Source organism: Pelophylax lessonae (genome assembly GCF_965119305.1).
Source record: "Pelophylax lessonae genome assembly, chromosome: 11".
In the NCBI taxonomy this organism is placed as follows: Eukaryota; Metazoa; Chordata; class Amphibia; order Anura; family Ranidae; genus Pelophylax; species Pelophylax lessonae.
In genome coordinates, this window is record NC_138778.1 from 36,047,858 (window position 1) to 36,062,472 (window position 14,615).

Below are 14,615 nucleotides of genomic sequence, written 5' to 3' on the forward strand. Positions count from 1 at the left end.
CAATTTCATTTCTCTCCTTGAAGTATACCGTAGTGTATATGCTGCCAGTGTTCTGTGAAAACACCAACTTGTCGAAATCTCCAATTTTTGCTGCTGAAGAGTCACCGGAAGTGACGTGGTTGGAGATTTTGGCGAGCTGGAGTATTCGGCAGATCACAGGCACTCCCAATCATTTAAAAATGCATGTATCCCAGCTAGAGGCTGACAGACAAGGGTAGCCAGGTAGCAAACACATCTAAAAAGATGTAGACCGGATGTTTTTCAGTTTTTCTTTTTCTGTTGTTTAAAAATGTTCAATATTAATATACAAACCCAATTCCAAAAAAGTTGGGACACTGTACAAATTGTGAGTAAAAAAGGAATGGACTAATTTACAAATCTCATAAACTTATATTTTATTCACAATATAATATAGATAACATATCAAATGTTGAAAGTGAGACATTTTGAAATGTCATGCCAAATATTGGCTCATTTTGGATTTCATGAGAGCTACACATTCCAAAAAAGTTGGGACAGATAGCAACAAGAGGCCCAAAAAGTTAGATGTACATATAAGGAACATCTGGAGGACCAATTTGCAACTTATTAGGTCAATTGGCAACATGATTGGGTATAAAAAGAGCCTCTCAGAGTGGCAGTGTCTCTCAGAAGTCAAGATGGGCAGAGGATCACCAATTCCCCCAATGCTGCAGCGGAAAATAATAGAGCAATATCAGAAAGGAGTTTCTCAGAGAAAAATCGCAAAGAATTTGAAGTTATCATCATCTACAGTACATAATATCATCCAAAGATTCAGAGAATCTGGAACAATCTCTGTGGGTAAGGGTCAAGGCCGGAAAACCATACTGGATGCCCGTGATCTTCGGATCCTTAGACGGCACTGCATCACATACAGGAATGCTACTGTAATGGAAATTACAACACGGGCTCAGGAATACTTCTAGAAAACATTGTCGAGGAACACAATCCACCATGATCCAGAAGTGCAGGCGTTTTCTCTGGGCCAAGGCTCATTTAAAATGGTCTGTGGCAAAGTGGAAAACTGTTCTGTTGTCAGATGAGTCAAAATTTGAAGTTCTTTTTGGAAAACTGGGATGCCATGTCATCCGGACTAAAGAGGACAAGGACAACCCAAGTTGTTATCAGCACTCAGTTCAGAAGCCTGCATCTCTGATGATATGGGGTTGCATGAGTGCCTGTGGCATGGGCAGCTTACACATCTGGAAAGGCACCATCAATGCTGAAAGGTATATTCAAGTTCTAGAACAACATATGCTCCCATCCAGACGTCGTCTCTTGCAGGGAAGACCTTGCATTTTCCAACATGACGATTCCAGACCACATACTGCATCAATTACAACATCATGGCTGCTTGGAAGAAGGATCCGGGTACTGAAATGGCCAGCCTGCAGACCAGATCTTTCACCCATAGAAAACATTTGGCACATCATAAAGAGGAAGATGTGACAAAGAAGACCTAAGACAGTTGAGCAACTAGAAGCCTGTATTAGACAAGAATGGGACAACATTTCTATTCCTAAACTTGAGCAACTTGTCTCCTCAGTCCCCAGACGTTTGCAGACTGTTATAAAAAAGAAGAGGGTATGCCACACAGTGGTAAACATGGCCTTGTCCCAACTTTTTTGAGATGTGTTGATGCCATGAAATTTAAAATCAAGGTATTTTTCCCTTAAAATTATACATTTTCTCAGTTTAAACATTTGATATGTCATCTATGTTGTATTCTGAATAAAATATTGATTTTGAAACTTCCACATCATTGCATTCTGTTTTTATTCACAATTTGTACAGTGTCCCAACTTTTTTGGAATCGGGTTTGAAATAATATTTAAAAAAAAAAAAGGAAGACATGCGTTGCAAAAATTAGTTTCTGCTTGTCTTTCCTTCACCATGCTCAACACATTGTCTTCTGTACATGCTTCCAGGAACTTCACAGACCCCATGTGCAGTATAGAAATGACGATTAGGGCTATTAGTACTGAAAGATCCAGGAAAAGCAATATAACGGTTAATTGCTATTTATATCATGAAAGTTTATTTATTCTTTAAAAATGAAAAAAAAAAAAGAAAAGCAAAACAATACAAGAATAAGCAAAACAAAAAGAAGAACTGGGACCATGCTGACATCATACAATTGGCGGAAAAAAGATAGCAAAAGAGAAAATTTCCCTTCAACAGAAAACCTCAACACATCCTCTACTTTGTATTGCTCTATTAGAGGTATTCTCAATGTGCTGCATTCCTATAAATGAAAGATAAAAGACATACACTATCACAAAAATGCAGCAAGACTCCCGTAAAAGCTTATTATTGATTTATTGATAATGTAATGCAGGAGACATACAATGTCCCTTCACAGCTGACACGAAAACAATTAGTGCTCCCATCTAATGACTTCTGATGCGGCTCTATGCAGACCTCATTAAAGTGAACACGTACTCCATTTTAAGTCTTGGCTAAGAATAGATACCCCAATTATCATCATTACTGTTATTAGCGAGAAAAGCCAAGCTTATGCCTCCTGATTTAGTTTCACTTTGTTATTGGAGCTTGACAATCATTGACTTCATGGCTAAATTAATCCAACTGCCATCACCTTTCCAATGACAGCTCCCTCAATAAGGTAGTCCTATTGGATAAAGGGATAGCAGCTGGCAGGGCTTAGCCATTAAACAATACAACATTTCTCTCCAAGTAGCTAGCACTAAATCTATATTTCAACTGTTTAGGTTAACCACAGAGATATCTTGGATTAGTAGAGACGTACAATGGGGTCTTCAGCTGCCATGGGTGATATCTGGGTTTCTGCTATGGGCTTGTTTGCTGACTAGCTGGAGGCTATGCTCAGGATTGTCCCTTGCCCATGTGCATCTTTTCTTTTCCAAAGCCATTTTGGCTGTACTTCTCCTGTAGGTGACAGGAGTGCAGTTTGTTCTGCACTCCTGTGACCAGTTTTCAGCCAACAGTGGGCTAAAGTCCACTGTCGGCTGATGTCACCCAGCTGGTCCAGGCTTGGGAAAGATCCCGACTGTACAGTCACCTGGACCGGCAGCTGGCTCAGCCTCTCTGCCAGCCACTTCCACCCCCTCCACAGCCCAGCTCTCCAGTGAATGCTGGAGGGGCAGAGTAGAGAGCCACCGTTCTCTACTCAGAATGGAGGGGGAGAACTGAGTGATCTGTGTGAAGTCCACTGTCGGCTGATGTCCCCCAGCTGGTCCAGGCTTTGGAAAGATTCAGACTTTATAGTCACCTGGACCGGCAGCTGCCTCAGCCTCTCAGCAATCTGGTGAGAAGTCCAAACCAGCCACTCCCACCCCCTCCACAGCCCAGCGCTCCAGTGAATGCTGGAGGGGCAGAGCAGAGAGCCACCGCTCTCTACTAAGAGCGGAGGGGGAGAACTGAGTGATCTGTCTGAAGTCCGCTGTCAGCTGATGTCACCCAGCTGGTCCAGGCTTATGAAAGATCCCGACTTTACAGTCACCTTGACTGGCAGCTGGCTCAGCCTCTCAGCAATGTGCTGAGAGTCCAAGCCAGCCACTCCCACCCCCTCCTCAGCCCAGCATTCTAGTGAGTGCTGGAGGGGCAGAGCAGAGAGCCATCGCTCTCTACTCAGAGCGGAGAGGGAGAACTTGAGTGATCTGTGTGAAGTCTACTGTCGGTTGATGTCACCCAGCTGGTCCAGGCTTGGGAAAGATCCCGACTTTACACTCACCTTCACCGGCAGCTGGCTCAGCCTCTCAGCAATCTGGCTGAGAGTCCAAGCCAGACACTCCCACCCCCTCCACAGCCCAGTGCTCTAGTGAGTGCTGGAGAGGCAGAGCAGAGAGCCACCGTTCTCTACTCAGAGCAGAGGGGGAGAACTGAGGGATCTGTGGTGTTTAATCGCTCATTTTTCACTGCAGAGCCATTTAAACTCACCTAGGTGAATGCAGCATTGATCCAATGCTGCATCCAGCTAGGGGAGTATAAATGTTTTTGTTAAAGTCCATACTTCTCTTTTAATTATACATTTATATAAGTGGTTACCCTTGTTGCCTTGATGGCTTAGCCCTGAAGCTGGGCCCCAGTAACAAAGTGAAACTAATTCAAAGGGACACAAAATAATTTTTTTGGGCTAATAAAGGTAATCGTTTGCATCTTTTAGGAACCTTTACCTTTAAAATGTTAAAATGTTGTTTAGAATCACCAGAACTTCCTAAAATGTGGACCCCTTGGTTTAATTGCTCCCAATTGCAGTTCCTCTAGCTGTGTAACCATTTAAAACACACTTTTCTGTCACGTGACATCAGAAGGAGGCGGTGCCACCAGGTGTTGTAGCCGGGTGGCCCCGCCTCTTGCCTATATAAGAACTGTCAAAGCGTAGAGCTATTTTTATTACTAAAGGACTTGTCAAACACTGTTTCTTGTGGGTATTACTTTTTGACACTTTTTTGGTGAATAGGTAGGGGTACAATACCCATTTACATGGGGGGTCTGGGGGCTTCCAGATTCTGATAAGCCCCCCCCCCCGCAGACCCTGACAACCACAGCCCAGGGTTGTCAGGAAGAGGCCCTTGTCCCCATCAACATGGGGACAAGGTGCTTTGGGGCGGGGGGGGGGGGGGGCGGACAGAGCTAGTCCCCTCCCCTTTCATGACCTGCTGGGCTGCATGCTTGGATAAGGGTCTGGTATGGATTTTGGGGGAGACCCTACACCAGTTTTTTTTTTTTTAATTTTCAATAGCCGGGTGCCGGCAATTGTAACCGCGAGTCATTTTAAATGGGATTTGACTTTTTTTTAAAGAAATGCCATTTTTGCTGCAGCATGTTTTATGCATGCTACAGATGCGCCACTTAACAGGCACATTAAGGGGACCCCTCCAGGCACTATATTTAAAGGAATTTTTATTGTTGCACTTAAAATCACTGCTCCTGAAAAAAACTATAGTTTTTATTTTTTTATTGAAATATGTCCCCCAGGGCAGTACCCAGACCCCCCATAACCATTTTATGGCCAATTACTTGCATACAGTGGGTACGGAAAGTATTCAGACCCCCTTAAATTTTTCACTCTTTGTTATATTGCAGCCATTTGCTAAAATCATTTAAGTTCATTCTTCTTCCTCATGAATGTACACATAGCACCTCATATTGACGGAAAAACACAGAAGTGTTGACATTGTTGCAGATTTATTAAAAAAGAAAAACTGAAATATCACATGGTCCTAAGTATTCAGACCCTTTGCTGTGACACTCATATATTTAACTCAGGTGCTTTCCATTTCTTCTGATCATCCTTGAGATGGTTCTACACCTTCATTTGAGTCCAGCTGTGTTTGATTATACTGATTGGACTTGATTAGGAAAGCCACACACCTGTCTATATAAGACCTTCCAGATCACAATGTATGTCAGAGCAAATGAGAATCATGAGGTCAAAGGAACTGCCTGAAGACCTCAGAGACAGAATTGTGGCAAGGCACAGATCTGGCCAAGGTTACAAAAAGATTTCTGCTGCACTTAAGGTTTCTAAGAGCACAGTGGCCTCCATAATCCTCAAATAGAAGACGTTTGGGACGACCAGAACCCTTCCTAGAGCTGGCCGTCCGGCCAAACTGAGCTATCGGGGGAGAAGAGCCTTGGTGAGAGAGGTAAAGAAGAACCCAAAGATCACTGTGGCTGAGCTCCAGAGATGCAGTCAGGAGATGGGAGAAAGTTGTAGAAAGTCAACCATCACTGCAACCCTCCACCAGTCAGGGCTTTATGGCAGAGTGGCCCGACGGAAGCCTCTCCTCAGTGTAAGACACATGAAAGCCTGCATGAAGTTTGCTAACAAACACCTGAAGGACTCCAAGATGGTGAGAAATAAGATTCTCTGGTCTGATGAAACCAAAATAGAACTTTTTGGCCTTAATTCTAAGCGGTATGTGTGGAGAAAACCAGGCACTGCTCATCACCTGTCCAATACAGTCCCAACAGTGAAGCATGGTGGTGGCAGCATCATGCTGTGGGGGTGTTTTTCAGCTGCAGGGACAGGACGACTGTTTGCAATCGAGGGAAAGATGAATGCGGCCAAGTACAGGGATATCCTGGACAAAAACCTTCTCCAGAGTGCTCTGGACTTCAGACTGGGCCGAAGGTTTACCTTCCAAGACAATGACCCTAAGCACACAGCTAAAATAACGAAGGAGTGGCTTCACAACAACTCCGTGACTGTTCTTGAATGGCCCAGCCAGAGCCCTGACTTAAACCCAATTGAGCATCTCTGGAGAGACCTAAAAATGTCTGTCCACCAACGTTTACCATCCAACCTGACAGAACTGGAGAGGATCTGCAAGGAGGAATGGCAGAGGATCCCCAAATCCAGGTGTGAAAGACTTGTTGCATCTTTCCCAAAAAGACTCCTGGCTGTATTAGATCAAAAGGGGGCTTCTACTAAATACTGAGCAAAGGGTCTGAATACTTAGGACCATGTGATATTTCAGTTTTTCTTTTTTAATAAATCTGCAACAATGTCAACAATTCTGTGTTTTTCTGTCAGTATGGGGTGCTATGTGTACATTCATGAGGAAGAATGAACTTAAATGATTTTAGCAAATGGCTGCAATATAACAAAGAGTGAAAAATGTAAGGGGGTCTGAATACTTTCCGTACCCACTGTATAAGCCTTCAAAATTGGCACTTTTGATTTTACCTGTTCGGCTCCCATCAACTTCAATAGGGTTTGCCGTTCAGGTTAAAACATTTCCCCTGTTCGGGAGTTCTGCTGCAAACTGAACAGGGGGGTGTTTGGCCCATCCCTATTCACCCCAGTAATTGTACTCATATCTTTATCATGTTTTTGTAGAACAGATAGTAAGCCAATGCTGTCTGAAAGCCAAGTATGTAGTCCATTGCAACTAATCTTTCTTTCTTAATCAGGTTAGAAAATAAAAGGCAAAATCTTGTTTAGGAGTAACAAATAAGTTTCATTTTATAAAATAGGTTACTTTCTAACTATTCCTTGAGAGAACGCCTCTCTATCTGCATATCTATGTGTGCATAGTTGGCAGCAGTTGAATAGCTTGCAACAACAGATCGTACTGGTATAATTCTTTGGGGTATTTTTGGATGTGATACAGTGCCAAACATATAATTCTAGCTGTTGTAAAAGGTTGAAGTAATTCTTTGAGTTCCCAAGTGCCAACTGAACGATGAAATAAAGCAGCTGGGCTCCTATGCTGGGGAGATACGTGGGTGTGATTGCAGGAAACTCCATTGAGGCGATTTTCACCAGTAATCCTGAAAGGACCTAGGGAATTGGGCAGCGGAAGGACAACATTCCATGACTAGGTATTGTCACTCCATCATGCCATACAGCACAGCAGGTTAGGTAGATCACAAGAGTGCTCACTACTTTACAGATCTTCCAGTAGGTAAAACTGTCCCCATATATACACTCATCAGACACTTTATAGATACACCTATTTAACTGCTTGGTAACACAAACTGCTAATCAGCCAATCACATGGCAGCAACTCAATGCATTTAGGCATCTAGACCTGGTGAAGACGACTTGCTTTAGTTCAAACTGAGCATCAGAATGGGGAAGAAAGGAGATTTAACCACTTGCCGACCGCCGCACGACTATCTACGGCGGCGGTCAGCCCCTCACAGGCAAAGTGACGTAGGGCTACGTCACTAGTTTGTGAGGGTCTAGGGAGCGAGCGCGCGCCGCCGGAGGCGCGCTCCCGCGTGGTCACGGACCCCCCCGCGCGTGTGAGAGGGAGAAAGTCAGGCAGCTTGTGTAAACAAGCTGCCTGTCATTCTCCCCTCTGTATGAGAGATGATCATATGGATCTACTATGTAGATCCGTTGATCACTCTGCATACAGCTGAAGCCACAGCCAATCACAGTTAGAATCACGCCCCTAGGGACACACACAGCCCCTCCCTCTCAAATAAAGTTAACCCCTTCACTACCAGTGTATTTTTACAGTAACAGTGCATATATATAGCACTGATTACTGTAGAAATGTCACTGGTAACCCCAAAAGTGTCAAAAATGTCAGTCAAGGGTCCGATCTGTCCGCCGCAATGTCGCAGTACCACAAAAAAAATCGCAGATCGCCGCCATTACGCGTTAAAAAAAAAACAACAAAAATGACAAAAATCTTTCCCTAAGGCTGGCCATACACTATACAATTTTCTTATTCAATTTCCGTTAGATTTACCTTAAACTATGTAGTACAAGGGCCTGCCTGAGTGCATACAAATTGAAAGTTTGTAGGTTTGACCCTATACTACATGGTTTTGGTAAATCTAAAGGAAAGTTGAACAAGAAAATTGTATAGTGTATGGCCAGCCTTAGTTAGTAAACGCAATAACTTTTGCGCAAACCAATCAAAATACGCTTTTTGCAATTTTTTTTACCAAACATAGGTAGCATAAAACAAATTGGCCAAAAATGTTAAAAAATTTTGATTTTTACATTTTTTTGGGGGGGAATTTCATATAAAAAAAAAGGGAAAAATATTGCTATTTTTGCAAAATTTACGCTCTTTTTTTGTTTATAGCGCGTGATCAAAAAATCGCACAGGTGATCAAATACCGCCAAAAGAAAGCTCTGTTTGTGGGAAAAAAAGGACGCCAAATTCGTTTAGGTACAGCATCGCACGACCACGCAATTGTCCGTTAAAGTCACGCAGTGCCGAATCGCAAAATACCCCCTGGTCAGGAAGGGGGTAAAATCTTCCGGGGCTTAAGTGGTTAAAGGAGATTTACAGCCAAAGCTCATTTGGTTGTACATCTCCTGTGGACAGGGCTGCTGATAGAAATAACGGGGCCCCGTACAGCCTACCTGGCAGGCCACCAGGCCACCCCCCCCCCCTGTATATATCAAAATAACATTTTCACTAAAAATATACTAAAATCATTCTTAGAGGACACAAAGATAAGTAAGAAGCTGTGTGAATTAGCCCTTTTTTAAAATAGTTTTTTAAATTTTTTCAGAATTGTCGTTTTTTGTTTATAGCGCAAAAAATAAAAAATCGCAGAGGTGATCAAATACCACCAAAAGAAAGCTCTATTTGTGGAAAAAAAGGACATACATTTTTTTTAGGTTCAGCGTCGCACGACCGCGCAATTGTCCAGTAGAGTAACGCAGTTCCGAATCGCAAAAAATGGCCTGGTCATTAAGGCGACAAATCCTTCCGGTCCAGAAGTGGTTAGGGGGTGCGCTAAAAAAGAATTTAAAACTGCTTGTAATAATTTTGTAATAAATCCAAAACTGCATGAAATTGGCTTTTTTTTTTTGAGGTTTACCTTTTTAAAGAGGTTGTAAACCCGATTTTTTTTTTCACCCTGAAAGAGAAACACATAATGAGCTAGTATGCATCGCATACTAGCTCATTATGAAATACTTACCTTAGAACGAGCCCCCGCCGTGCCACCCGCTTACCTCTATGACGGGTGACATGTCCAGTCGCCCGTCTCCCGGGATCTCGGGTCATCCGGCCGTCTGATTGGCCGGAACCGCAGTGACATCACTCCCGTGCACCGCGTGCGGGAGCCAACGGTCACAGCATGGGGCTCTGAAGGAACGCCACCAGCGGCCGTTCCTTCAGAGCACATGCGCCAGTGACGTCACTGGCTGCATGTAAGGTAAATATCTCCTAAACGGTGCATGTTTAGGAGATAGTTACAGTACCTATAGGTAAGCCTTACCATAGACTTACCTATGGGTAAAAGTGTCAGAGGAGGGTTTACTTCCTCTTTAACAGTTCACAGATCAATGCTTGGGTTCGTTGTGTTTTTGGAAAAGTTATTACAATAGTGGAACTTCAGCATGAAAAGTGTTGCATTAGGACATTCCTTCCTCTCGAAGTGTGACCATATTAGGCAGAAGGAGCCAGTTACGGAGCAGTGTGGGAACGAGAGAACCTCATCGTGCTGACATTGCGCCTGTGAGGACAGATGGATATGATGAATAGGCACGCACACATTACTGAGCCTTCTGAAGGTTGATGGGAAGCAAAATGTACAAAACAAATGGAGCCAAAAATGGAAAACAACATTCAATCTTGTATTTATAGGGTGCAAAGCTCAGTATAAAAAAGCAGCACTGGCATATAAAGTGCACCAGCCTCATTGGTATATGGGACTAACCTCTGCTGAGCCCAGCGGGGAAATAATGTGATCGGGACTGTCCCTATGAAAGGTGGGAGCAGGACCGGGACAAGGGGTGGGTTGGAGGGACGGCTGCCCTGGGCACTGGGGTATCATGTGAGGTTTGGGGGCATCCAGGGGCAGGACAAGGGGTGGGCTGGAGGGTCGGCTGCCCTGGGCACTGGGGTATCATGTGAGGTTTGAGGGCATCCAGGGCAGGGACAAGGGGTGGGTCGGTACCCTGGGCGCAATAGTTTATTGCAAGGATGGGGGCACCTTGAACCTAACACTAAGGGAGGGGGGGGGGCGCAGTTTGGCATCTTTTCCCTGGGCGCTGGATGGCCTTGTCCCGGCACTGGGTGGGAGTCAGGACATCAGTAGGTCAATGAACTACCTGCTCTATTCTCGTGCATGAAAAATAATAATTATTATTATTTTTTTTTTTTTAGAAGAAACACTCTGCTGCTCCTTCTAAGGCCAGTCATAGAGGGATTTAAATGCAGTTCCTACCATAGGCGTGCACACAGGGTGTGCTAGATGTGCCTGGGCACACCCTAATTATCCTATGTGGTGCCAATTCCTCCTGCTTCCTTCCTTCCCCCTGCAGTGCTGCCAGCTTCCCTTCTCTACTCTCAGGATCGGGGAAGGAGCTGGTAAATATTTTAATAACTTCCTTCCTTTTCTGAATGAACACAGTGGGTGATCTGTACTTTATCCCCCCGTCTGAAGCCTAGTAAACTATAAAATTATAAACTAAATATTAATTAAATATCATTACAGCGGGCTGCAGTGAAAGGGACTGGGGAAACTCTGTCCTCAGTTTCTCTTGTCTAATAAGTGAGACATCAGCGGTCTGTTTAGATCCTTGATATTTCACTAGAGCCCCATAATGGGGCTCCTAAAAAAATTGTAAAAATATAATATTGTAATTAAATGAATTAAAAAATTAAATTGAAAAAAAAAAATTAAAAAAACCCCCAAATTACTGACGCCAATCCTTGCTCTACTGACACCGTCCACTGCTCTGCAGATATACACGCATTTGTGTTCCCAGGCTGTGCACACCAATGGTTCCTACTGAATTTTGATCTGTCTATTGGCAGGCTGGTTGTACTGAAATCAATCCATCGATCAACTTCAGTACAACCAGCCTGTCGGGTTCTTTTCGTGCGAACACTGCTGGTGGCCATGCCAGCTGGTGGCTGCCAGTAGCGACCATTATATTCTGATGGCGGGGGGGGGGGAACCTTCGGCTGTCGGAAAACAAAGCACAGTGGGAGGGATCCCCCCATCCACACTGATTGTGTTTATGGAGGAATTGAACAATTTTCTTTCCTTCAACCTTTTTGTACCGGTATAATTGTATAATGTATGGCTTTGCAGTCCCAATTCGCAGGACAAGTCGCACAAGTGTGAAAAGGGGCCTAAGATAGAAGCTGATTGGCTACCATGCACAGCTGCACCAGATTCTGAGCGCTCCTGTTTTAATAAATCTCTCCCATTGTTTATATCCAGCACGAATAATGCAAAGAAAAAAACATGACCACAAATTTCCCGGGAAAGCCTGCAAAGGTTTTTAAAGCTTTGAAAAGATACGATTTCCTACAAAAGATTTTTAGTGTGGTATCTTTTTAATCTGCCACCTTGAGGCACTATTTCATCCACTGGTAAACAATGGGCCATAATTCCCACTAGGAAAGCAAAGCACAAAGACAACGCTCACAACAGGAAACACACCTCATATCAAGGGTGGAGTCCTTCACTGGGCTCTCTGGCTCAAATGTCCTCCAGCCATTGAAAACGCAGCTCCTAGAAAGATGTACCCGACAACTCCAGAACCCCTTAAAAATCTTTATTAGCTACATAAAGGTCAAGATTAAAAACAGCTGATGCGTTTCAGCATACAACCTTGTTCACAGCGACAAGGCTGTATGCTGAAACGCGTCAACCGTTTTAATCTTGACCTTTATGTAGCTTATAACAATTTTCAAGGGATTCTGGAGTTGCGGACTACATCTTTCTTGGAGGGGCATAATTCCTCCCACTAACAGCAATGATGGGGCACAAGTCCTCCCATGACACCAATAATGGGGCACAATTTCTCCCAATGATACTAATAAAGGGACGCAATTCCTCCCAATGATGGGGCCCAATGACACCAATGCCACCAACAATGGAGCCCAAAGACACCAATGATGGAACACAGTTCCTCCCAATGACACCAACAATGGGGCCCCAGGACATCAATCATGGGATACAATTTCTCCCAATGGCACCAATGATGGGGCAGAATTTCTCCCAATGACACCAATGATGGGACACAATTACTCCCAATAAAGGGACACAATTTCTCCCAATGACATTAAAAGACGGGGCACAATTTGTTCCTATAACACCAACAATGGGGCCCAATGACACCAATGATGGGACACAGTTCCTCCCAATGACACCAATGATGAGGCCCAACGAAACCAATGATGGGGCACAAATTCTCCCAATTACACCAATGATGGGACACAATTCCTCCCAATGAAGGGACACAATTTCTCCCAATCACCAATGATGGAGCACAATTTCTTCCAATGACACACTTAAAGGGAGCGAATGACACCAACAATAGAGCCCAACGACACCAATAATGGGACACAGTTCCTCCTCCATGAACATAAGCCCATGTAATGGGTAATGAGTAGAATAACATCCATGCACTGTCACTGCACATTAGAGGGAAGTCTGAGCCTCATCGTTCTTTGCATTTCTAGTAGAAGTTCCAGTAGCACATAGTAATTCCACAAGCTGAGTACACATGGATGTGTCCAAGACAATGATAAAGCAAGCCCTACAGCAGAGGCATAACTAGAACCTTCAGGTTCCCGGTATAAAAAAAACATGACCACTGGGTCCCTTTTCATCGGTCAAGGGGTCCTTCCCCCCAAGCCTGGGACCCTTCCCACTGATCCTGGGGTCCTTTACTCCCCTTGTCCCCGGGCCTTTATAAGCCCTGGTTCACACTGCGACACATAAAGACACATGACATATTAAAACACATTCATTTCAATGGGTGCCATCTTAATCAATGCGATTCACGTCGCAGCGGAAAAAAAAAGGTTCCTGCACTACTTTTCTGCAACGATAGTGTGATTTGAATCCCATAGACTGCAATGTTAAAACACAAACAAAAGCTGCAAGCAAGTTGCAAGGAAATTACAAAGAAATCACAAGCAAGTCACAAGTAAATTGGAAGTAAGTCTCAAGGAAAATGCAAGCAAGTTGCAAGTAAGTCCAATGATTTTGTGTGAGCTGAGCCTTACGGTCCCACAGCAGCCCCTCCTCATGGTGGTGAAATGCCAGGGCCCAGTCTCAAGTGCAACCTTTCCGGCCCTGGTAGTTCTGCCACTGCCCCACAGAATTCTGCATTGGTTTACTCCACAAAGGGTACATGCAAGTGGTAAAGGAAAGCGTCAGCCCCCATGTACAAATGTACCCCGGTCACTACGTGATGGCACATTTCTTTTCTTCTCTAGTATCTGGTCTCAGCCTTGCATCCTGAAATCTTTTAGGTATTCATTACCTTGTTTAATATACGGCTCCTCGGTCCATATGGGTGATTAATGTGGTATGTATTGATAGGCCAAATACTTTACAAAACTAAATGATTAATATGATCAGCTATACAACATGAATATATACTATAATAGGGTCTTCAATTTACACAGGAAACATGTAATGTTCAAGTATTAGACCCCCGAAGAAGGGTTTTGTCACCTGAAACGCGTTGGGTCTTCTTGCTACACATACCTTGCTCTATCACCATCTCATATCACGGACCATGTATTGTCAGCCGTGATGTTTGATTTTATTACTTTTTTTATGGAATTGTCAGCTTGAACTGTTTATGCACACTTCTTTTTTTATCTATTTGTATAATAACTATATTTTATTGAAAACACTTGATACATTTTTGTTTGGATGTCCAGTCGCCCACATAGTCCCAATTCCCCAGGGGGATCCCTTCTTGCTTTGCATGTACAAATGTAAGTACTGTACTGACAATACCACAAACAAGTCAAGAAAATTTTACCAGATTTAGAAAACATTTTGGACCAAAAGCTTTAGACCCGGTTCAAACTACTCCGACTTGGGACACGACTTGTGTGCCCTCAAGTCGCCCCAAGTCTCTTGTCATCACAAATTCAATGTAAATGAATGAGAGCCGTCTTAATATGCACTACTGAAGTCGCTCCGACTTCAGAAAAGGTTCCTGTACTACTTCAAGGCGACCTCTATCTGACTTGTGCACATAGACTTCAATGGGAGTCGCCTCCAAGTCGGATCCTTATCTATTTTCAAGTGACTGTGATCAGACTTTCCAGGAAGAAGAAAAAGATTTCCCAGGCATTCCCCACAGACAAAGTCGCCTATCATTTAAGTCTCTTCAAAGTAGTGCACAAGTCTCTTCCAAGTCT

The 14,615-nt window shown here is 43.7% G+C and overlaps 1 protein-coding gene across 1 annotated transcript in view; it reads right to left on the reverse strand.

The window, feature by feature from the left end:
* TGM2 (transglutaminase 2) overlaps positions 1–14,615 on the reverse strand; it is a 132,959-nt gene that overhangs the window by 21,375 nt on the left and 96,969 nt on the right. The gene's annotated exons all lie outside the window — the stretch shown is intronic.